Below are 24,813 nucleotides of genomic sequence, written 5' to 3' on the forward strand. Positions count from 1 at the left end.
AATAGTCCAAATGGCTCTGAGCACTATGGGACTCAACATCTGAGGTCATCAGTCCCCTAGAACTTAAAACTACTTAAACCTAACTAACCAAAGGACATCACACACATCCATGTCCGAGGCAGGATTCGAACCTGCGACCGTAGCACAATAAGTTCAAAAAGCCTACGGCTTCTATCATATATCTACATAGGAAGGAAGATTATAGTTTATCGTTCCGTTGACAGTGAGATCATTAGTGACGAAACACAAGCGTGGATTATGAATGGATGGGGCAAGGAAATCGGCTGTGCAACCATGCGGGCATTTGTCTGGAGCGATTCAGGGAAATCACGAAAAAACGAAATCTGGTTGGCCGGACGAAGACTTGAACTGTCGTCATCCTGAATCCGATTACTGTGTGCCAACCACTGCGGCATCTCGCAAGGTATCAACATAGCCGCAAATTCACAACTGAAGGAGAATCAGGCAAACTGAAATTATTCTCGTGTTCTCTAGAGAAAAGTTTCATACCTTTAAACCGGAAAGTGAAGAAAGCATACGTACTAATGACTGGTATGTCTAACATTTCACCTTGTGGCTGTCATTTCACTGTGTGCCTCTAGTACAAATGAACTTCAGAAAATAATGAAAGAAAAAAATGTTCAAATGGCTCTAAGCAGTATGGGACTTAACATCTGAGGTCATCAGTCCCCTACACTTAGAACTACTTAAACCTAACTAACCTAAGGACATCACACACATCCATGCCCGAGGCAGGATTCGAACCTACGATCGTAGCAGCAGCGCGGATCCGGAGTGAAGCGCCTAGAACCGCTCGTCCACAGTGGTCGGCAATGAAAGAACTTCAGAGAACGAATGCGAACGTACGCCTGAAACTTACCCATAATACGATTAAAATAATGTGTAATAAATTAAAAGGAATTTTTCTAATTAACAATAAGTCGTATAATTAATTCATGAGTTTCTTTATTTAGCACTTACTTCCTAACTGTGGCCTCGTCCACGTACACAAATGTAACGTGTATTTCACACACACGCACACACACACACACACACACACACACACACACACACACACACACACACACACACACACACACAGGTCCACGCGCGCCAAGTTCGGCGTTGGACAACGGTATGGAAACACCATAAATACGAAACATTACCACGCCTAATACAGTGTAGGAAACCCGTTGGCATTCTAAGAGCTTCCAGTCTTCTCGGAATGGACAAGTACAGGTTTTGTATTGTTTTTCAAGGGAATCATTCTTCTTCCAAAATAGCGGTATGTTCAGGTAACGATGACGTAGGTGGATAGCGATCATGCAACCTCCTCTCCAAGGAAGATCAGAGAGGCTCAATGTTACTTAGATCTGGAGACTTTGACCGCCACGGGAGATCTCACAGCTCATCTTCGTGCACACAAAACTAGTCCGGGACGATGAAAGCTGTATGAAGACGGACCCTGTCGCCTTGAGACACAGCATCACCGTTGGGGAACAAACATTGTACCACGAGATGGACTTCATCAACTAAAATAATCATATAATGCGACCTTGTATAGTAACCACATGACCCGTGGAATACCGCGATATGGCTGTCAAATCATTATCGACATGTTCTCATGTTTCACACTTTGGACGTAATCTCAGCCAGAAGCTGGAAACAGTGTGTAATAAGATTCATTACCCCAAATCACTGTCTTCCGTTGCTGCAAAGCTCAGGGGCAGTAGGTTGGGCACCACGTTTTCCTGTGACGGGCATTTACACCACTGATGAGTGGTTTTAGAATTCAAACTCACCCTGTAATTCACAGCTTATGGAGTGCCCTTCGTGTTGTTATGGTATTGACAGTGTCTGCCAGAGCGATATTCAGTTCCGCGTTGACTTTTGCAGCTGTCGTCCTCTTATTTTTCGTCACAATCCTGATCAATGACCGTCTGTCACGATCACTCAGCGTCCTCTTTCGCCCGCGTTGCGACTTAGCAGATAATGTTTTCCCGATTTCCCTGTAAATGGCATAAATGTTCGCTTAGTGCCTCTTGAAACAGCAAATATTTCGACTACTTTGTTTACAGAAGCACCCACCACAGTTTGCGTATGTTAGATTTCACTTAGAACTAACATCATGCCCGTACAAGTATACAGAGGGTAGGCTTGACCATGACTGATACTCCAAATTTTTAAGAACATATGTCAGGTGCTACTTGGGAACAAATGCAACACCGCCTCCTGCAGGTATGCCTAGCAAAGGTGTACGAAAATTTTGTGCTGTGAACTTCAACTCCTGAACAAAAACGTTTGCTCGTGGACACCTGCCGCAACTTGATTGAAATGCAAAATACGTGCAATTGTCTGTGGAATATATGGTTATGGATGACAAGATTCGCTCTTATCAGTACAAACTTACAACAAAACGAAAAAGTGCAGAAATTCACATCAAAGTAATTAGTTTGATTGCCTTCCGATCAGTCACCCAGAGAGCTGGGATCACTAATGTCGTGTTGCCATCGTGTCAATGAACAACTGATTCCGCTGTCCACTACTGTATAGCTGGCTGAGATGAAGATTTCGTTTTAGGATTTCGCCCAAATACTTTGAGTAAGTCCGAAATAGCAGATACCATATTCGTATAGGTAAGGCTAACGGCCGATGACCTTCTTCAGTATGGATGCACTCACATTGCCCGAATTCTTACGGGAATCGGTAGATCGACTGCCACGAGTAATGAGTATAGTGGGCAGGGGAACTACAAATGTGTGTCGACAGTAAGATGTAAATGTGCGTCTCACGGGGAGCGTGCCAGAGCTAAGGCCCTGCAGTCGCACTATCCTCTGCGTCCTCGGTCGCTTAGACATGTTTGAAAGAACAGATACCATCTTCACGTTGAGGAATTTGTCTCCTCTCTCAACTTGGGGCAGCCTGTTCACGTTGCTTTCTGTTGTTTTTGAAAGCTGGACAAGCTTTCGTATTTCCTTGTGGTTGCGCCATCTCTTCCCTAAATTCTTTTCTGTCGTGCGATTCTTTTCTGTCTGCTTTGGCTTTCCCATCTCCCTTTTGCAATTCCATCCTGTCAGTTTCTGCTTCTTTCCTATCTGCCTGGTCCCTCCTGTCTCTCTCTTGTTCTCTCCTGTCTCTCTTCTTCATTTCTTTGCTGCCTTTCTCGACCATTTCTAGCATCTGTTTCATCCAGAATGTGCTTTACCACGGACACCTTCCCACAACGCTTCCGTCTTGACAGCCTCATGTAACCTCATCAGGAGGATCCGGTATTGTTGTCCTGCGACGGGTTGACCCTTAAGAACATAATCTGCTATCACCACACCCAGGTAGTCCAAAAAATCACTCAACATCACTTTCCCTGATGATAGATGATTCATCGTTTATTTCTGCAGTAGTGCATCTATTCGTTTCCACTGCCTGCCTTGCTACCGTGTCTCGGGCTGAGACAGCGGCTAATTTTACTCTGCTGGCTCACTTCAGTGCGATTTTTGAGTGGGGGCAAGCAGTCGCAGAACCCAACGGACAGCAATCTTTGTCATGTTCAAAATATCGTGGAAGCTGCTGAAAACAAATCTATGACCGATTTTCACTTTTTCTACTGTCACCTTAATTCAGATTCTCCAAACACTATGACCTCCACTTCTCTTATGACTATCGGTTTTTCGCAGAGAGATGGTCTGCTACCTCGTTCTTCGTTATTCAACTTGTTCTGTAAGGTCAGGCCACGGCTGCTCTTGCACGGCTACTTGTCAGTGGCACAACAAATGAAACGTAAGTTTACAGGCTGCAACGGACAATATTCCTTTTATGAAGTACATGGTGGCTCTGGACCCACATACAAATATCGTTATGATGATTACTAATATCCCTCTCACTGATCTTGTACTTAATTTTAGAACATGTGGAGGGCATTCGCCGAATGGTGCGAACGTTATCGATTCTGTAATCGATATGGTGTCGAAAGTTCATCGTTATTGGCGTTTTTGCATGACACCGTTCGGTTGTCTAGGATCGTTATTTTTGCCACCTGAGGCCGCCCAGTGTTTTGGTCTCTCCCAGTCCGCTGGAAGGTTAGCTGTACCGCTGCGCGCTGGGCGGATTTTTCTAACCCCTCGTCGGTCCTCCACCCCCGGCAGCTTTTCCCTTTCTATATGGGCAATGGCCTTTCATGTAGGAAGTGTTCCCTGCATAAACGCGTACCTTACTACAGTCGTTGGTCATGCCTCAGCCCAAACATTCATGGTAGCAGAAAACTTGTTTACTGCTATAGTTCAATAAAATGGATGTCAGGTTGCTCGCCCGTATTACTAATCAAACACTTACATTGACAGGGCAACACTATAACAGAAATATAGCAAAATAATAAAAAATTGCCAAAAAAGGTATGCTACATTACTTTCCATAACTTTGATAACTCATGTGTGGCACTTGACGTCCTATACCTAACACAGTGAAATCTACATAACTTTTCTGTCTCTTATCAGTCTATAAAATTGTCATTATGACCGAATATATTACGTAGACATTCGCATTGCACTGTGTCTATTGCTCCGTAATAAAGATTATTAATTCGGAAATGTTGTCCTCTGAACGGAACTCGCGGTTCTGTGCTCCGTAGCTTAATGCAGCATATGCTGGCACAGCAAGGGCAGCTGAGCTGTGCCAACGACACATGTTTACCGCCTGTCGGTGGAAGGATTTCCATCTCCACCAGTTCTTAAAGTAGTCCCCAGTTGACAGCGCTCTCTTTGTCGGATGACTACACTATTGGTGGACGAATGCGAAACGCTGATGAATCTGTCGGCGGAATCGGAAATTAGTCCCGAATAGAGAGCGTTACGTGGAGGTTGCTGCTCGGAGCTCACACGTGCCAGGCGAATAATTCTGCCTGTGTGGCGGAGGGAAGTCTCTTATGGTACTTCTTTGTACTTCGTGAGCAAAAAAAAAAAAAAAAAAAAAAATAATAATAATAATAATAAAAAAATAAAGAAAAATAAAAAAATAAAAAGGAAATAGCTCTAAGCATTATGGTACTTAACATCTGACGTCATCAGTCCCATAGACTTAGAACTGCTTAAACCTAACAAACCTAAGGACATCACGCACATCCATGCCCGAGGCAGGAAAACCCGCGACCGTAGCAGCCACATGGTTCCGGAATGAAGTGCCTAGAACCGCTCGTCCATAGCGCTTCGTGAGCCATGCACACAACACTTTAGTTGTGCTAACTCACTACCACCCGTAATTTTCAGAACATCAATGATACCATGTACTCAAACTGCTCGCTTTCACTGGATGATGATGTTTGGGTTGTGGGACGCTCAACTGCGCAGTCATCAACGGCCGTACGAAGCGCCAATTGTTACACAGTCTCATTTTTTCATAGTCCACTCTATCCAGTGCCACAAATGATGATGATGATGATCAAATGATGAGGACAACACAAACACCCAGTCCCCGGGCAGAGAAAGTCCCCAGCCCGGCCGGGAATCGAACTTGGGACCCCGTGATCCAGAGGCAGCAACGCTAGTGATTAGACCACGAGCTGTAGACTCTCGATTTTGTTGGATAAATAGCACGGTTGCGAAAATATATTCGTTTCTTAGCAAAAATCCCGTGCAGTAAGGGAGCATTACGAAGGGTAGTGGGACTAGTGATCACAAGATTGTTGCAGCTAGACTGAATACCGTAACATCCAAATCCACCAAAAGTAAACGCAAACTGTATCTACCCAGAAAAAAATATAAAAATTCGCTTGGCGCATTCGTAAGAGACAGCCTGCATTCCTTCCCAATTATGAAAGTTCAGAGCAAATGTGGCTTAAATTTAAAGAAACAGTATCGCCAGAAGTGAAGATATTTATACCACTTACATCAACAATAGACGGAAGTGACCCCGCATGTTAACTAAAAGGTCGGAACAAGTTTTACAGGAGCTCGAAACTCAGCACGAAACGAACTTTAACCCGAGATGCTTTTAATAGTTTCCACAACGAAACACTCTATCGACATATGGCAGAAAAGCCAAAGCGATTCAGGTCGTAGATAACGTACACCAGCGGCAAGACACAATCAATAACTTCAGCGAGCGATAACCGATGACAGTGCCCTCCAAAGCGGAGTCACTAAATACGATTTTCCGAAATTCCTTCACAAAATAAGATGAACTAAATATTCCAGAATTGCCATCATGAATTGCCGTTGACACGAGTAACTCAGAAGTAGATACCTACGGTGTAACACAGCTGCTTAAATCAATTAATAAAGGCAAATCCTACGGTTCAGAATGTATACCAGTTACATTTCAGGGTATGCACATAAAACAGCTCCGTATTTAACAATCACATATGGCCACTTGCTACACGAAATATCCTTTCCTATTTTCCTATTCAGTTTAAGAGAAACCTAAAGGATTTGTTGGTGGCCAAATCCTTCTACTCCATTGATGAATTTCTCAGTAGAACCATATATATATATATATATATATATATATATATATATATATATATATATATATATATATGTGTGTGTGTGTGTGTGTGTGTTTATGTTTATTACCTTATAAATAAATAAAAACATTTTTGTTAATTTTAAATTCAGCGCAATAATGCGATCTTAGTAAATGAGAGTTGTAAAATGATCCTTTCATATAGTGTTCATAAAAAAAGACGTTCCACTTGGGACCTGTGGAAGGTACATTAGCTCATTTGTTTTAGTTGTAAATATTTGTCACGTATTATTGTTTTTATGACATGTACTACATCCTGGAGGACCTCCTCACTACGAGTCAATTGGAATGGAAGTAAATCTAATCTAATATAAAAACTGGAAAGTTGCACAGGTCACACCAATACTCAAGAAAGGAAAAGAGGAGTAATCCGAAGAATCACAGGATTTTGGAGCATATACTGTGTTCGAATACTATGAATAACCTCGAGAAATAGATCTGTTTATACACAGTCAACGTGGATTAAGAAAGTAGATTTCCAAAAGACTTTCGATGATCTTCTTCATAAACGGCTATAACCAAATTGCGTGCCTATGAGGTATTGTCTCAGTTGTGCGATTGGGTTCGTGGCTTCCTGTTGGAACAGTTCGTAGTAACTGACCAAAAGTCATCGCGTAAAAGATGAATCATACCTTGCGTTCCTCAGTGAACTGTTATAGGCCCTCTGCTGTTTCTAATCTATATTAATTATTTAGATGAAAATCTGAGCAGCCATGTTAGTTTGTTTGCAGACGATGCTGCCATTTACCGTGTAGTAAAGCAATCAGAAGACTAAACCCAATTGCAAAATGATTTAGAGAAGATATCCGTATGGTGTGAAAATTGGCAATAGACCCTAAATAGCGAAACATGGAAGTCATCGGCATGGGTACTAAAAGGACCCCGTTAAATTTCGGTTACACACTAAACCACAGAAACCTGAAGACTGTTTATTCAACTAAATACCTAGGAATTACAATTACAGACACCTTGAATTGGAAAAAATATATATATAAATTTGTGGGGAAGACAAACCAAAGACTGTGTTTTGTTAGCTGAACACTTAGAAGATGCAAGAGGTCTACTAAAAACGCTTCCTACACTACGCTTTCCGGAACTCTGCTAGAGCATTGGCGTGCAGTATGGGGTCCTTACCAGATTGGATTAATGTAGGCCATCGAAAAAGTTCAAAGAAGGGCAGCTCGTTTTGTATTATTGCGAAGTAGAGGAGTGAGTGTCACGGATATGATACTTAAGTTGGGGTGGCAATTGTTAAAACAAAGGTGTTTCTCGTTCCGGCGAGATCCTTTCGCAAAATTTTAAAGTCCAACATTCTCCTTCGAATGCGAAAATATTTTCCTTACATCCACCTACATAATGAGAAATGATCATTGTAGTAAAATAAGAGAAATCACAGCTAGCACGCAAAGAGTTAGGAGTTCGACTTGCCCACGCGTTGTTAGAGAATGGAACGGTAGAGAAATAGTGTGAGAGAGTGTTTTGATGAACCCTCTCCAAGCACTTGAGTGTGAAAGGCAGAGTATTCGGGTGGATGTAAATGTTCGTGCATACAAACGGGCAATAATCTAGTAACCACGGTAAAGAAAAAGTAGAAAGCATCCCAGTGGTTAGGTTATTTGGAATAGTTTCAGTTAAGGCACTTATTTTAGCTATCGAAACTTTCAAGGCAATAAAACCCTCGGGACAGCGGTTACTGCAGACTGCGTCCCCACAAACTCCTTTCGTGTAGTAGTCCATTTAACCTGTAGACTGGAAAAGCATTTTAAGCTGATAACTTAGTTTGGTATTTGGGAACATACCGGTAGTACGGTTTGTAATGAATTAAAAAATGCTGTGTCCAGTTAACAGTTTCATTAACTGCTTCACACAAATCCGCTGCGTCTTGTCACGGTCCGCGCGGTTCCCCCCGTCGGAGGTTCGAGTCCTCAATCGGGCACGGGTGTATGTGTTGCCCATAGCGTAAGTTAGTTCAACTTAAATTAAGTAGTGTGTAAACTTATGGACCGATGAACCAAGCAATTTGGTCCCATTAGATGTTACCACGTTATAGAGGGTGGACATAAATATCGAAAAATCTCGAGAAAAGAATGCTTGAAGATAAAAGCAGATGCTAGCCAAGCCTGCAGGTTTCACTATCGTATCCGACCACGAACAACATATTTGCAGTGTCCTCAATATGTTGCAACTGTCAGTCGTTATCAAAACAGTATTGTGTCCAGAATGAGATTTTCACTCTGCAGCGGAGTGTGCGCTAATATGAAACTTCCTGACTGATTAAAACTGTGTGCCGGACCGAGACTCGAACTCGAGACCTTTGCCTTTCGCCGGAAAGTGCTCTACCAACTGAACTACCCAAGCACTACTCACGACCCCTCCTCACAGCTTTACTTCTGCCAGTACCTCGTTTGCTAGCTTCCAAACTTCACAGAAGCTCTATTGCGAACCTTGCAGAACTAGCACTCCTGGAAGAAAGGATATTGCGGAGACATGGCCTAGCCATAGCCTATGGGATGTTCCCAGAATGAGATTTTCACTCTGCAGCGGAGTGTGCGCTGATATGAAACTTCCTGGCAGATCAAAATTGTGTGCCGGGCCGAGACTCGAACTCGGGACCTTTGCCTTTCACAGGCAAGTGCTCTACCAACTGAGCTACCCAAGCACGACTCACGAGCCGCCCTCACAGCTTCAGTTCTGACAGTACCTCCTCTCCTACCTTCCAAACTTCGCAGAAGCTCTTCTACGGAACTTACAGAACTAGCACTCTTGGAAGAAAGGATATTGCGGAAACATGGCCTAGCCACAGCCTAGGGGATGTTTCTAGAATGAGGTTTTCACTCTTCAGCGGAGTCCCGAGTTCGAGTCTCCGTCCGGTACCCAGTTTTAATGTGTCAGGAAGTTTCAGAACAGTATTGTATGTACATGTGAGTACATTATGTCGGAGATCAGTGCCTTCGCATTTGGGAAAATTGTTGTCCCTCGTTTGGTGGGTGCTTCCGTAGCTAACGTAGCCTAAATGCTTAGTGTTTCAAGAGGCGCGTATCGAAGATTTATAGCACATACACAGAAAGCGCAGACACATCATTACACTAAGTCTTAACGCGGACGAAAGTCTGTGTAGAGTGTCCGTGATTCAGGGTGACGAAAAATAAACAGGACGACAGCTGCGTATGTCACTGCAGAACTGAATGTTCCACTGGCTAATCAAAAGGAGGTGCAGGGAGCTCCATAAGTAGGGAACTTCAGGGCGAGTTGGAATTCTAAAATCGCTCATCAGTGACGCAGACTGTCCCTAACAGGAAAACTGGTGCCGCAGCCGTAAAACATGGACTATGGACGAATAGAAGGAAGATATTTTGAGATGAGTCTTGTTTCATACTGTTTCCAATTTCTGGCCAGCTTAAGTCCAAAAGGTGATGATTTCGGCAGCCATATCGTGGCGTTCCAATTGTCTTCATGGTTATTCTGCAAGGTCGCATTAATGCCAGGGATTAGACGACCACTTTGGCTGACCAGGTCCATCCCACGGTACAGTGTTCGTTTCCCAATGCTGGTGCTGTGTTCGAAGACGACAGGGCCCTTGTTGACATACCTGGCACCGTCTACGATTGATTTTGTGAACACGAAGGTGAACTGCCGCATCGCCACTGGGCACCACGGTCACCTCATTTCAGTATTACTGAGCCTTTGTGGCCTACTTTTGGTGATAAAAGTGCGTGATCACGATCCACTTCCATCATCATTACCAGATCTAGCGACCATATTGTGGAAAGAATAGTATAAGATTCTCTTTAGAAGCTCACGAGACTCGGATTTATCCTTTCCGAGACGACTGGAAGCTGTTTTGAATGCCATAGGTTTTCCTACACCCTTTTAGGCGTGGTAATGAGTTCATGCTACCATATTTTTGTCCACCCGGCAAAGACTTCGCACTTTGTTTATTCTACGACGCCGGCCCACTCGCACCCACGACTCAACGCTTTTGACGTCCACGACATCTGCACTACGTCTGGCGTCACATCATATGTAGCGAAGGTTTCATTCTGGCGACATATGATGTAATTATATTTTATCAAACCGTATTTTACATGTTATAGATTGACACAGGAATTTTATTTACCTGGTCTGTTCCATTATGGTCTGCAGCAGACTACTACGGTCTTGCATCACAATCTACATCTACATGATTACTCTGGTATTCAGTGCCTGGCAGAAGCTTCAATGAACCACCTTCAAGCTGTCTCTCTATCGTTCCACTCTCGAACGGCGCGCGGAAAAACGAGCACTTAAATGTTTCTTTCAGAGCCCTGATTTCTCTTATTTTATCGTGCTGATCATTTCCCCCTATGCAGGTGGGTGTCAACAGAATGTTTTCGCGATTGGAGGAGAAAACTGGTGATTGAAATTTTATGAGACGATCTCGTCTAAACGAATAACGCCTTTATTTTAATTATTGCCACTCCAAATCTCGTATCATGTCTGTGGCACCATCTCCTCTACTTCGTGATAATACAAGAGCAGCTGCCCTTCTTTGTACTTTTTCGATGTCATCCGTCAGTCCCACCTGATAAGGATCTCACACCGCACAGCAATACTCCAGAATAGGGCGGACAAGTGTGGTGTAAGCAGTCTATGTGATCTTTCCAATTTAAGTTATTTGTAATTGTAATCCCAAAGCATTTACTTGAATTTACAGCCTTCAGATTTGTGTGACTTATCGCGTAATCGAAATTTAGCGGATTTCCTGTCGTATTCATGTGAATAATTTCATACTTTTCTTTCTTCAGGATTAATTGCCACTTTTCGCACCATACATATTAGACCTGTTGCACCTTCTATGAGTTCTGCCAGTGAATCGTAGTCTTTGGTTTGCTCTACCCGCAACATTATCTATGTTATCGTTCCAATTTAAGTTATTTGTAATTGTAATCCCAAAGCATTTACTTGAATTTACAGCCTTCAGATTTGTGTGACTTATCGTGTAATCGAAATTTAGCGGATTTCCTTTAGTATTCATGTGAATAACTTCATACTTTTCTTTCTTCGGGATTAATTATGACAGCATCATCTGCAAACAATCTAAGATGGCTATTCAGATTGTCTCCTATGTGGTTAATATATATATATATATATATATATATCACGAACAATAGAGGGCCCATAACAGTACCCTGGGAAACGCCGGATATTACTTACGTTCTACTCGATGATTTACCGTCTATTACTACGAACTGTGACCTTTCTGACAGGAAATTACGAATCCAGTGGCACAACTTAGGCGATATTCCATAGGCACGCAGATTGGTGAGGAACGATGTCGAAAGCTTCTGGAAATCTAAAATTTCTGACAGAAATTTTTTGCATTATGTTGTTGACAAAGCTCGACAAAAAATACCTTTTTGATATGCCTTTGCATTGTGACAGTTTACTATGTGTATAGAACTTCTTAGTGTCTTGCAAAATCGTGTCGTATCCACTCTTACAGTGTTCATTAATTTATAGTACTACACTTCATAGTTTTTAACGTAAGCCTCAATAATCAGCTTGGAGAAGTCAGCTTCTCGAAACGCAGACAAATATCAGTTACGTTTGCCAGTAATTCCATCGATGGCGAATATCTGCATTAGTTGCTAGCCTACTCTTTCTACAAAATGATCACAAAGTCCCCTTACCGCCTATGACGTGTCGACATATGTCACATTGTATTAACCTGGGATCACAGCAGAGGACAACTCAGAGGTAGACTGACTATTCTTTGTTGTTTATTGCAGAGCGTCTGGGTGTAAACCATCGTTTTCATTACGCATATGCTTCTCCTCCACGCACGACGTGAAATTCTCCTCAACTTCGCTGGCATGTTGACAAAAAGTGCACGTCGAACAGTATCCTTAAGTTCGTCAGCTGTCTCGTAAAGTGTGGCGGCAAACTTGTGTTAAACGAACCCTCATGACACATTGTCGCAAGATGACAGATCAGGACTTCGGGGTGGCCACTCCAAAGGCGCAGGCAAGTGGACATAGCCGCGTCCAACCCGTTTATCAGGAAAGACCCCATTGAGATACTCTCTGACGGGGTAGCATAATGGGCTGGTACTCCGTTCTGATGGAACCATACGCGACCGAGCTGTCCTGATGTTGCAGATGTGGAATAAATAAATCACGTAACGCGGTGAGACACGGAGTGCCATTCACAGTACCTCAAAAGAAATACGGACCTGCCAAGTGAGTTACAGACATTGTAGGCCAGATCATGGCATGTGGTGAGTTGTTTTCAAGTTCTTCATAAAAATGTGTATTTTTCGTTCTCCAGAAATAAATGTTTCTCTCATTTGCACTGCGATATATTGCACATTTGTTCGACAAAAACACTTTTTCCCTTGAAGGAAGACTTGTGAAGAGATCGAACATTCATCCACAAGCCTGATGACGTTTTTACATGTCATTATCGCTCAATTCGTTTACGAACGGAGATTTTAATGCCTTTACCTTCTAATAATTCTTTATATGTTCTTGTAATGTCGAGTACGGAACTCCCAGTTCACGTGACCGCTGTTCACGAATGGACTCTTTTGGTGGACATTCAACAGACGCCGCAGCCTCCACACACGTTTCCAGTCTCGTCAGTCGTCCTGATCGGGGCTTATCTTTCATGAAACGAGTTCCAAACAGCTTTTTCTCCCTCCGTAAAACTGTTGATTTTGGCGGTGAAGGCTTCTGAAACCTTACAGCGAAATTATGCTCAGTATCTCTCATTGAGTTTCCTGTATGGTCTCGTTCGAGAGCCCACGTACTCGTTACTACTTCTCCATGATGTATGCCATGATTTCGATGTATATCCGCACGCATATCAATAAGAAAGAACAATTCACTACTATCTATGTAATGCATAGCACGGAATGGAACTTCGTGATCTCTCTGTACTTGGTAAATGCAAGAGGAAGAACAATCTTGTCTGTCGGTCACTTTAAGTCACTACACGGTCTAAGCACGTCTTGATCCAAAAGTTTCAGTTTCCTTACGGAGAGGGATTTTTCCTTACTAACCATTCGCCGGGTGCAAGTCTTTGGATTTGACGCCACTAAGGCGGCTTGCGCGAGGGGATGAAATGATGGTGACTAGGACGACACAACACCCAGTCCCTGAGCGAAGAAAATCTCCGACCCAGCCGGGAATCGAACCCGCGCCCTTAGGATTGACGTTCTGTCGCGCTGACCTCTCAGCCACCGGGGCGAACTTTTTTTTTTCCTTACAATAAGACTAGAAATGATAAGACACAACTGTGATAGGCAGTTTTAGTGTTTTAGACAATGCTGGTTATGTTTTTTCAATGAAAGTTTAAAAATCTAGGACATTACATCTGTTGGCTTAAACTAGTGAAATAAATTTTATTAACCGTTACCTTGCTAATTCGTACTGCTGAGTAGAGCAGTTCGTCAGTGATACGGGCTCTGTGCTAACTTCAGCAGGCCCTGGAAAAGATTACAGACATGTACCTGCTAACGAATAAAACGTCCACAGTTTTTCTGCAGCTTCGCTACTGTGGCGCTGCCAAGCGACTAGCCTGTATAAACCCTCTAAAAATGGATACGGAGTGATGATGTACGTTCAGATGAGTCCCTAGTTCTGAGCTTACTGAATTAGTATAAATTGTAGCAGCAATCAGAAATAAAAGCAGAAATACCATTTTTTCGCTTTACAAAGGACGCTGAGAAGTAAGTAAATAATGTAATGAATTACAAATGCTGATTTTAAATTTTTTAGTTAAACATTTAAGACATGAGAGATATTGTTCAATATTTCTATTCGTTTGTACTACCTTCAGAGGTTCTCCTCTTAATGGGACTGGCACTATTTTAACCAACTTTTCGTGATCACACTACTGTATAGGTCTGTAAAAGTTGTCCGTATTCAAATAAGCATATCAATCAACAACTTTTTCGATACTTGGTTTTGTACCTTAAATCTCCCACAAAGTGTACATATATTCTTGTCGTTACCTAGTAGACTGCATAAGGAAATGCATGCATCCTTTTTCAAGTAATATTAATATGGGCGTGTATATACTACTAATAAACTTTTGAAATTAGCAGATTATAAGAAAGTTAATGGATGCAAGGAAACTTTTTGATTTCGTTATGTTATCCTCATACCATCGAAGAGATAGACTACTATTAATGTACGGATAGTGTAAAAATGTTTTGAGGAAAAATACTCGAAAAAGAAGTACAAACGGCGCAAAGTATCAGAAAGTACGGGCGAAACCACAGAAACACTCATAATCATTTGCTTTTGAACTCTAATACATCAGGTTACATTTCGTGTCTCGTTACAAAAGATTTCCGATGGTCCGAGTACGAGTCGGATACTGTGAACCGTAACGATACACTGCATTCAGATTCAATCGTTTTACCATCACATAAGCAGTAAGGACGGTCATTACTTTAATTACATTTGCATTACTGACTCAGCAAAATCACCAACTCATTTAGTGACTAGCAAATAAAGAAGTATAAATAATAAGAAGAGCATATTTTCAAATTACATGTTATGCCATTCGTTTCTTACTACAGGCTAGCCGCTTGGAGTCGTAGCATCGCTGCAGCTGTCAGTTTTTTTTCTTTTTTTCCCCTGTAGAGTTTCCCGACTGCTTGTCATATACTGTTGTAGCACACGGAGCAGGTTGCGGAGGTAAACAAAGTTATCGCGTAAAGTGTATCTACGTGGATTTTATCATTGTTAGTAGAGCAACGGTACATCAAAAATTTTAACTGTCAGTAATAAATCTCAAGTGACTCGTTTCTGAATTAGGACTCGCAGTCTAAAACTGATACACTTTCCTTCTACATCATCGCTGGGAGATCATGATATCATTATCGTTGTAATACCCTCTACATGCTACGCTCTCTTAATAGGCTCTCCGTGCGGCGTGTTAAAAAAAGGATTTTATATTTTTAAGAAAAATAATTATAATATTAATAAGTGAAAACGAAAATTGAAGTGACGATTTAAATATTAATTATACAGGGAAGCAAATGAAACTTACCTAATTTGAAAGGTACTTTGCCACGAATTGCGCTAAGAAAAAAATCACGTGTGTACCTAGCCACTAAGAGTGTTAAAAGAACCAGATGCTTCGATATTTATAAATCTGATCACGCCTCCTCTATCACACATTTAAGACTCCAATACATGAACCTCGAAAATTGAAGTGTTTGCAATCTTCACCCTGCCTACTGATCAGGTGCTATAGTAGAAATGACACGTGAAGGTAGCAACGGTTAGTGAAAATGCAGTCTACGGACGCTCATGTTTAAATGCTGAAGTTAGCTCATTTTCAGTAACACAAGCTAATCGCGCAACTACAATGCCACAACTGCTACGTCGTTGACGTTATCCAAAGTGGAAAACGAAACGTAATAACGGAGTAGTTGAGGGAAACAAACATTATTTGTGATCACCGTTTTTTCACTTGCTTTTGTCTAAGGTTACACTTTATGTTCGTTAGACGCGATCGCGACAAACTTTGAAGCGCTCCTAATTTTCAGTTTCTTCATTTTGATGGTTATTATCTCCCTTATTATATGGAAACTATATTTGTTTTACGCTATGCCTTGAAGGAGAACACGGGTCGGACTGAAAGGTAAAGAAATGGAGTGACACAGTTTTTGAATAGACGATAATTCTGTAATTGTTTTGAAAGATAATTTTTTAAGTTATAATTGCAGTTTGATGAATTTACAGTGCAGAATTTGTAATGAAAATCGTTTCAAATCTGCGTTTACTTTATTTCAATACAATGAAATTCGAAATAATGTTGCCATAAAGAAAAAGTTAGTTTGGCGCTGATAACACAAAATTTATTTTTCAATGAACTGGATCAAGGCCTCGCTTCAAATGATCGAACAATTAAAGAAAAATCAAATAATTATTTCAAGACTATTCTTAACTATTATGCTGCATTTGCTATGGGTCACTTCTGAGGCTGAAATCTCAGTCACAGTTTTACGCGGAGTATTTCACTTTAAGATTCTTTTTATGCCAGATTCAGTCTGCTGACTCAATTGGTCAAATCTCGACCACAGGCGATGCTAGTTTTAATTATTCGTCTATATAATTGTTATCCTCTTCAAAACAGTCCATGTTAGATACTAAACACTTATGCCAGAACTTTTTCCGATCCCTGAAATTCTTCTGGAACTCGATCTCTGAGACAGCTTTTAATTCTCTCACCGATGCGTTTTTAATCCCGTTCGTGCTTGTAAAATGACGGTCCTTTAAGCTGTTCTTTATTTTTGGGAACTAAAAAAAATTCAAATCTGGCTAATACAGATGCTGGAACGTTCTATTTGCGAACACTCTGCGAAGTGTGACCTGGTGCTTTCTCCACTACAAAGCTCAAGAATTGTTTCCACAAATCCGGGCGCTTTTCGGACTGGTTCACACGAACGGCACTGAATTTGTAATATTCCTTACTGATCGTTCTCGTGTGAATAACTTATAGTGAGCTGTGTCGGTAAAATCGACGACCGCAGCAAGCATAAGCTTCACATGTGACCGCTCTTGTCGTGCCTTTTCTGGTCTTGTCGATCCGGTATGGTTCCCCTGAGATGATTGAGCCTTACTTGCGACGCCATATCTGAAAACCGAAGTTTCAGCACGCTTTGTGAATCCTTTCAGTGCTTCTTCATTACTGTTGACACCAAGCATCTGTCATTCACCGCTGTTTTTAAATTAAACAGTTTTGGGACACATTTTTCTGTCACACGTTTCATATCCAAAACATTCGAAAAAATATCATGGTATGACATAATTTATACGCCAGCATCGCCTACAGCTTCTCTGACTGTGATGCGGTGATGGTTCACACCAATCTCTTTCACTTCTTCCATGATTTCGTCTGTTGATGCTGTGCTGGGGCGTCCAGAATGCTCGTGATCTTCCAAACACCTATATACTTCTACTACTCACCATCCATTTTTATTCTCACAGCAGACTAACCAAAAGCTGTATTAACCATTTCTAACACTTTGCAGCATGTTATTCCGTTCTCAGAAAAAAACTAAACTTCGTCCGAACAGGCTTCGGAAGACCATACGGTGTCGACCGATCGCCGTGTCATCCTCATGCGATAGAGTCAGCGGATTCCGATGTAGAGAGGTTGATACCACACCGTTCTCCCGTCTGTTGCTAAGTTTCGTGACCGGAGCCGCTACTTCTCTATTAAGTAGCTGCACAATTAGCTTCACAAGAGCTGGGTGCACCTCGCTTGCCAATAGAGCTCAGCACACTCGCGCGGTCACCCATCCAAGCGTAAGGCAAACCCGACAGCCGTTAACTCCGGTGAACGGACGGGAACCGGTGTTACCATTGCGGCAAGGCCGTTGACATAATCCGTTCTCATAGCAGGATTTAAAATAAGTTCTCAGACCTCTAAGATTCAAAATATACACACATCAGAAAAACTTTTGCATCACCTCGGTTCTGAGAATTCCGGAACCTGTACAGAAAATAGGAATAGAGATCAACATAAACATCATTTCCACCCTTTTCACTACTCATGAAAACCACACATTGCATGTTATACCACCATACAGCGAGACCTTCAGAGGTGGTAGTCCGGATTGCTGTACACACCGCTACATCTAATACCCAGTAGCATGTCCTCTTCCATCGTCGTGGCATACTATCCACAAGTTCATCAAGGCACTGTTGGTCCAGATTGTCCCACTCCTCAACGGAGATTCGGCATAGATCCCTCAGAGTGGTTGGTGGGTCACGCCGTCCATAAACAGCCCTTTTCAATCTGTCCCAGGCTTGTTCGATAGAGTTCATGTCTGGAGAACATGCTGGCCACTCTAGTCGAGCGATGTCGTTATCCTGAAGGCATTCGTTCACAAGATGTGAACGATGGGGCGTGAACTGTCGTTCATGAAGACGAATGCCTCCCCAATATCCTGCCGATATGGTTGCACTATCGGTCGGCGGATGGCATTCACGTATCGTACAGCCGTTACGGTGCCTTCCATGACCACCAGCGGCGTACTTCGGCCCCACATAATGCCACCGCAAAACGGCAGGGAACTTCCACCTCGTTGGACAGTGTGTCCAAGGCGTTCAGCCTGACCGAGTTGCCTCCAAACACGTCTTCGACAATTGTCTGGTTGAAGGGCATACGCGACACTCATCAGTGAACATGACGTGATGTCAATCCCGAGCGGTCCATTCGGCATGTTGTTGGGCCCATCTGTACTGCGCTGCATGGTGTCGTCGTGGTTGCAAGGATGGACCTCGCCATGGACGTCGGGAGTGAAGTTGCGCATCATGCAGCCTACTTCGCACAGTTTGAGTCGTAACACGACGTCCTGTGGCTGCACGAAAAGCATTATTCAACATGGTAGCGTTGCTGTCAGGGGTCCTCCGAACCATAATCCGTTTATAGCGGTCATCCACTGCAGTAGTAGCCCTTGGGTGGCCTGAGAGAGGCATGTCATCGACAGTTCCTGTCTCTCTGTATCTCCTCCATGTCCGAACAACACCACTCTGAAACTTCCTGGCAGATTAAAACTGTGTGCCGGACCGAGACTCGAACTCGGGACCTTTGCCTTTCGCGGACAAGTGCTCCATCATCTGAGCTACCCAAGCACGACTCACGCCCCGTCCTCACAGCATTACTTCTGCCAATACCTTGTCTCCTACCTTCCAAACTGTAGAGTGAAAATTTCATTCTAGAAACACCACTTTGGTTCACTCCGAGATGCCGGGACACTTTCGTTGTTGAGAGCCCTTCCTGGCACAAAGTAACAATCCGGACGCGATCGAACCGCGGTATTGACTGTCTAGGCGTGGTTGAACTGCAGACGACACGAGCCGTGTACCTCCTTCCTGATGGAATGACTGGAACTGATCGGCTGTCGGACTCCCTCCATCTGATAGGCGCTGCTCATGCATGGCTGTTTACATCTTTGGGCTAGTTTAGTGAAATTTCTGAACAGTCAAAGGGACTGTGTCTGTCTATCTTCAGGAGTTCTGGGAACCGGGGTGATGCAAAACTTTTTTTGATGTGTGTATAATCGCCCATATTACCGGAACATATCTACTGGTAACCCTCTTGATATCTGACAAAGGACTAAGAGTTGGCTGCAGATAATGCATAGATACTTTTCCGACATATTTACCAGCACAAAAACGACAAAATCAAACAGGCTACATTACAAAGTTCCCATTACTTTTATAACGCCTAATGTGCTTTTTTTTCAGAAGCGTGTCTAAGAGTTAAATACAGATCTGACGCAAACAGATAAGCTTTGTTGCTATTCGTGTCCATCCTAGAACTAAGCAACTGCTCGTTGTATAACTCGTCAATACCGCCGCGAGTGGCCACAATTGTGCAAGGACGAGACTGTACTCACATACAGGGGCTAACGAGCTGTGTTATTAACCAGCAGCGGCGGGCGGCGCCTCCAAAATATTCATGACCACCGCGACGCGCCGCAGCGCCTCTGCCGTCTCGCGTGCCGCTCTGATCGCCACACTCCGAACTTCTGCGATCGATAGGGAGGTCAGTAGCGGCTCTGCCGAACATCGAACAGACGGAATGGCGATGGTCTGGACTATCACAACCAACGTGACCGACTTATCTCGACAGTGTTCCAGTACTGCGGAAATACATTACCACATCACTGTATCGAGCGAGGTGGCGCAGTGGTTAGCACACTGGACTCGCATTCGGGAGGACGACGGTTCAAACCCGGGTACGGCCATCTTGATTTAGGTTTCAACTGATTTCCCTAAATCGCTTCAGGCAAATCCTGGGATGGTTCCTATGAAAGGGCGCAGTCAACTTTTTTTCCCATCTTTCCCTAATCCGATGGGACCGATGACCTCGCTGTCTGGTCCCCTCACCGAAATCAACCAACCAACCAAATCACTGTGATCCTTATTTCCACTCTCGTAGCAAGTTTTCAGACCTTATACGGCACGTAACGTTCAACGATTTACTCAGAGACGTGGAGAGCCAAACGTTGGTATAAATTTGTTTGTTAACAAAAATATCGATGCGCTAAGCATGCAGTTCCATCGTCATACTTGGAGAGATGTTTCCGTGTATCCTAGAATGTTATAGTCCTACGCGAAATCGCTGGGCGTATAGAAGCTTATTGTCAGCCACTCGTCATCCAATCTGGCAACAGAAGACAGCAAAACGAAAGCTGGAATTTTAAATTTCGCGTTTAAAAAATTATCCACGCATGAAAATCGTAGCCGGTTGCGGTGGCCGAGCGGTTCTAGGCGCTTCAGTCCGGAACCGCGTGACTGCCACGGTCCCAGGTTCGAATCCTGCCTCGGGAATGGATGTGTGTGATGTCCTTAGGTTAGTTAGGTTTAAGTAGTTCTAAGTTCTAGGGGACTGATGACCTCAGATGTTAAGTCCCATAGTGCTCAGAGCCATTTGAACCATTTGAACCATGAAAATCGTACACACTTACCATCGTTTTACCGCCGTACGTTCTCCCGCATTTCTGGCAACGAATTCGATTTTAAAATGATTTTTCTTCGGCTTAGGCCCCATACTTAGCTCATCTATCATCCAGTGCAGAGTCCCAAGCGAAAGGTAAAAAGCGCGGGTGACTCTCGTGCTTTTAAGAAAAGTAAAAGACATGACCCGCAAATTTACACAGCAGTAAGTTAAACGTCGCCTTTCTGCAGACATCTTGAACATATTCCTAGTTCAAATATAATAAATTACCTTGACAGAGAAAACCCTCTGCCGGAACCACCCTGCTGCTACGGTCGCGGGTACGAATCCTGCCTCGGGCATGGATGAGTGTGATGTCCTTAGGATAGATATGTTTAAGTAGTTCTAAGTTCTAGGGGACTGTTGACCTCAGATGTTAAGTCCCATAGTGCTCAGAGCCGTTTGAACCATTTAAAAAAACCTCTGTCCACAAATCAACATCTATTTAGAAAAAAATCGGACGTTCGAAACTCAGCTTGCCCTTTTTCCACAAGGTATCCTGAAAATCGTGGATGAAAGACAACAGTCAGATTCCTTGTTCTTATATTTCCTGTAAACATTTGACACAGTGCCCCACTGAAGACTGTTAACTAAACTTATGAGATACGGAACTGGTTCTCAGAGATGCAAGTAAATCGAAGGATTTTTTGAATAACTGAACCTGGTACGTTATCCTGAACGGCAAGTGTTCATTGGAGACAGGGATGCCGTCAGAAGTGCCCCAGAGAAATATCGTAGGACCGCGCTTGTTATACACAATCGGACTGAACTAATGAGATCTGCGGCTGTTTGCTGACGAAGCTGTAGTGTACGATAAGGTGTCCACATTGAGTGACTGCAATCGGATACAAGAACGCTTGGAGAGAATTTTTATTTGCTCTAAATGTGGAAAAATTTAATTATATGCGGATGCATAGGTAAGAAAAATCCTATAATTCTCGAATACAGTAGTCGTAATGTGATGGTTGACACGGTCACGTCAAATAAATAAGCGTAACGTTGCAAAGTGACATGAAATAGAACGAGCGCGTAATTCCGGTTGTAAGGAACAAAATGGTCGATGTCGGTTTACTATGAGAATTCTATGAAAGTGTAGCTCATCTATAAAAGAGATCGCGTACAGAACGCTTGTGCAGCCCTTACTTGAGTACTGATTTGGCACCGTCGCCAGGTAGGATTTACGGGAAACACTGAAGCAATTCTGAGATGTTCTGCCAGATTTGTTTTGGTCAGCACTCGAGAATTCCGTGAACACAGACGGGAATCGCTGCAGGGAAGGCGACGTAATTTCCGCGAAATACTTGAGAAAGTTAACTTTGGACAGAATTTTACAAGCGCTCACATCAATCAAATAAGTGACTCTTGTGTTGCCATACTGTCTATTTTCACGAACGCCGATTAGTCGATTTAGTAACTTTTAATCGATTACACCGTACTTTCATCAGTCACCCTGTGTTGTACATACTGCTTGCACTGACCATCTATTCTAACTTACGTCTCACTACCAACTGCCTTGCTCAGCCCTGCGTTCTGTGCTTATTAAACTTGCATTATAATTCGCTATTTCTAACAAAATAATATCTGGTTATCAATAATGAACTAAAATACGGCGGAATTTCTTTCCATCTGAGACTACTAAATCTGTTCAATATATTTTATAAAAGGAGAGTAACACGAGGAGTATGGTAACAAATAAAAGCTAAATCGCTTTTTAAAAATGAGATAAAGTAACTGCCAGAACTGAAGAGAGTTTATCTTATTTGACGCAACGTAAAAGGCTTCCGATACATTCTTAAACAGCAGACTAAAAGTAATACCAGAGTGTTTCTCAAGGAAAGAATAAACGTGTTTCCGTAGAGGAAGGTCGACAACAGATGCTGTTTTTGTCACTAGGTAACTGAAAAACATTTAGAAATTAATTGAGAGTACTATGTAGCATTTGTTGACTTGTAAAAAGCCTTAGATATAGTTAATAGACCAAACCAAATTACACTGAAGAAGAGTGTGTACCCACTCCTTTTAATAACCATCTTAAGGAGTCTTTACTAGATCACAGCTATCATGTCAGATGAACTGCAGGTAGCTACTTTTTCACAAACAAGTAATCAGACAAGGATACAACATTAACCAATGATTTTTAGTGCGTATGAAGACGATACACTTCATGAACGGAAAAACCCCAGTTTCATGCCGATATTAAAATAGACACAGAGATTATCTTGAATTTTGTTTCAGACGCAGACGACCGTACAATTTTAACACTGAAAGAAAGTGAACTGTAACAAGGAATTTACCTTCTAAGCAAAGTAGTCGAAAACCACAATGTAACTAAACCTGCATGAAAACTATGTAAATGGCTTTCATAAGAAGAGACCTCATAAGAAAAAAAATTGTGAAGAGAAGTACATTAATGTAAGTAAGGTTAGTCACTTTAGCAATTGTGACGTGTTATCAACACGAATATGGCAAAAATATCGACACGAAATTAGCATAATTTGGAATCATATGTGGAACAATAAATAGGTACTTCAGAAAAAAGCGCAAACATAACAAAAATTAAGTTTTATGCAGTAAAGGCTTGCCTATAATACTCTACCGAAATGAGGGATGTGTCATTCGCAAACGAAAAGAGAGTAAAATCCAGTCAGCTGAAATGAGATTTCTTAAGGCTGTGAAAGGGTATGCCAGAGTAGAGAGATTACGAAATAACGCTGTTACAACGGAATTGAACATAATGAACGTAAGAAGAAAACCGAAGACAACAGAAAGAAGTGGAATGAACATCTCTACAGAACGAAGTGCGCACTCTACCTTATAGAGTCAGAAATTGTAATACTATAGGCTGAAGAAGTCTGGGAAATCTAAGGAGATATCGTTTCCAGAGTGTGATCTTAAAGAGTATACACATTCTGCCAGTACATGACAGAATCATCGTTACAGTCAGAGGAACGCTACGCAGCTATTTTAGTTATTTCAGTAGACTGCGCCATAACGTTGTGAAATTGCATAACATTTCATTTTACTCATGAGTTTTGCGTGGTACTATAACCTTACATTTATTTGGCTTAGGACATGGCAGACACGTAGCGTGAATTCTAGGCACCGAAAAAAAATATTAGAATTATGTGTACTATGTTAAAAAAAGGCAAGGAAAGGCAGCAAGAGAGAGTTAGAGAGTGACTACTCACATCAAAACAGTTTGACTTAACCCTCCAATCTTAGAAAATTATTTCTTCATTTCTTGCAAAAAAGCAGCTAATTCTAAGTGAGAATTATTTTCGCTCACACAGACAGTCTTAGACTTCCGAGAAGCTGTTAAAGACTTATTCTGTGATGAAGTTACATGCTTAACTTTCAAAACAACATTTCCAAATTTGGAATTCTCAGAAAAAACATCACTAATATTCATCATCATCATTTTCTTTGGGCCTTTGTCCCCCTGTAACGCGGGGTCGCCCTTCTTGCTGTGGATTTGGCGATGTTAGTGTCAGAGGGTGGCCAGATGCCTTTCCTGTTGCCACCCTATACCCCCTGGGACGCAATTAGTGTACCCCAGCTGTCTGCGTCTAGTGTAAATCTTGAAACAGTGCGAACGTTTTCCAATGTCTGCGAGTCGTGTAACTGAGGCGGGACGTGGGGACCAGCCCAGTATTCACGTAGTGGGATGTGGAAAACCGCCTAAAAACCACATTCAGGCTGGCTGGCTCACCGGTCCTCGTCAGTTATCCGCCAGGCAGATTCTATCCGGGGCCGACGCGCTTACCCGAGTCCAGGAAGCAGCGCTTTCGGCTAACC

At 42.5% G+C, this 24,813-nt stretch overlaps 1 protein-coding gene and 1 non-coding gene across 3 annotated transcripts in view; one reads left to right on the top strand and one right to left on the bottom strand.

Moving 5' to 3' along the window:
- LOC124545411 (odorant receptor coreceptor) overlaps positions 1-24,813 on the top strand; it is a 348,578-nt gene that overhangs the window by 43,155 nt on the left and 280,610 nt on the right. The gene's annotated exons all lie outside the window — the stretch shown is intronic.
- Trnas-uga lies at positions 9,096-9,170 on the bottom strand. Its single transcript has one exon. It is a non-coding gene; the product is annotated as a tRNA-Ser (tRNA).

This window comes from Schistocerca americana, chromosome 8 (genome assembly GCF_021461395.2).
Source record: "Schistocerca americana isolate TAMUIC-IGC-003095 chromosome 8, iqSchAmer2.1, whole genome shotgun sequence".
NCBI lineage: Eukaryota > Metazoa > Arthropoda > Insecta > Orthoptera > Acrididae > Schistocerca > Schistocerca americana.